A 1,740-nucleotide genomic window follows, 5' to 3' on the forward strand; every position below is an offset into this window, starting at 1 on the left:
TTCAGCAGCCATTTCGCGTTCCGTAAGAACTGCGTATTCATGCCAGTAAACGGCCGAGCAGGAACCAGATGATCGCTCAGTTTTCCTGGAAATCAGGAAATCAATCAAGCTTTCTCAAACTGAGATGTCTGCATTGTGAAATACTGCTTACCATCCCCAAAAGCTGTTTTAAATAAGCGTAATTTTTATAAATGGAAATATTCTCTCCCTTTCTCTTTCTCCCTCCCTGCCTCCTTCCGTCTCTCCCTTCCTTTCTTTTTTCAAACCAGTGTTGCCCACCGTTTGACTACAGCTAATGTGTTCAAGCTCAGGCACCAGTTTTTACAAATAGGTGGGATGGGATACGGGCTGCTCTATTTCTCTCTGAGACCGGCCATTGTTTTTGCCCAATAACTGGCACCTCCTCCGCCTGTCCCAGAGTTTCGTGCCTCTGTCGGTGCCGGCCTCTCTTGCTTTCCTGCCCTTTCTTACAGCAAAATCATTACTTCAGCTGCCTCTTTCTGAGCCAGGAATAAAAGGATTTCAAAAAACCTCTGTGTACAGTATTAAGATTTGAGATACATATATATATATGTATTTTCTTTTTTTTTTCTTTTTTTGAGACAGAGTCTTGCTCTGTTGCCCGGGCTAGAGTGCCGTGGTGTCAGCCTAGCTCACAGCAACCTCAAACTCCTGGGCTCAAGCGATCCTCCTGCCTCAGCCTCCCGAGTAGCTGAGACTACAGGCATGCACCACCATGCCCGGCTAATTTTTTCTATATATTTTTAGTTGTCCAGCTAATTTCTTTCTATTTTTAGTAGAGACGGGGTCTTGCTCTTGCTCAGGCTGGTCTCGAACTCCTGAGCTCAAACAATCCGCCCGCCTCGGCCTCCCAGAGTGCTGGGATTACAGGCGTGAGCCACTGCGCCCGGCCAATATATTTTTAATAAGCATTTAATTTTAGATTTGTAGAATAGCTGCCAGGAGAATACAGAGAATTTCCGTAAACCCAAATGTCCCTCAGTGGGGGTTTGTCTGATGTTTTCCTCATGCCCACACTGTGGTAATGTGTTTTGGGGCTGAAGACGAAAGGGCAAAGTGCCATTCTCATCACAGCATATGGAGGGCCTGTCCCATCCACAGGATTTAGCGCTGTCGATGTTAACCTTGGCCATTGGGCTAAGGAAGAGCTTGCCAGATTTCTCCACTGGGAGTTATTTTTCTCCGCCTTTGCATTCTATAGTCTTTGGAAACCAGTCCTTAAGCACAGCCCATCCTTAAGAAGGGGAAGTTACACTCCACTTCCTTGAGGAGGGAATATCCAGACAAATTATTTGAAATATTTCCGTATGGGAGTTTTCAAAAAATAATTTATATCTATGGGCTCATGGGTGTCTATTTTATACTTTGGGTATAATCCAATAAATAATATGATAAAGTAATAATAACAAAAAGCTTTGCCTTTTGACTTGATTTGTAGGTTTTCTTCCTTTTGCGTGGCTTGAGTCCGTATCCCTGAAAGGACCTGGAGGTGCTGCCCACAGCCGGAGAGTCCACACATGAACCGTGCAAACACCTGGCATCCCGGGAGTCAGGGGACCGTTTCCATTTATCCATTTGGATGCTGATCAATCCAGAGTCCACTCTGGATGACCGTCCCGAAGGCCCTTGCCTCTCTTGTGTAGCTTTGTCCTCGTCCACGCTATCTGTCTTCTCCATCTCTACGCAATCCACCCCTCGTAGAAAATGTGGGGGATCTTC

This window comes from Propithecus coquereli, unplaced genomic scaffold (assembly GCF_000956105.1).
Source record: "Propithecus coquereli isolate 6110/MARCELLA unplaced genomic scaffold, Pcoq_1.0 Scaffold248, whole genome shotgun sequence".
In the NCBI taxonomy this organism is placed as follows: Eukaryota; Metazoa; Chordata; class Mammalia; order Primates; family Indriidae; genus Propithecus; species Propithecus coquereli.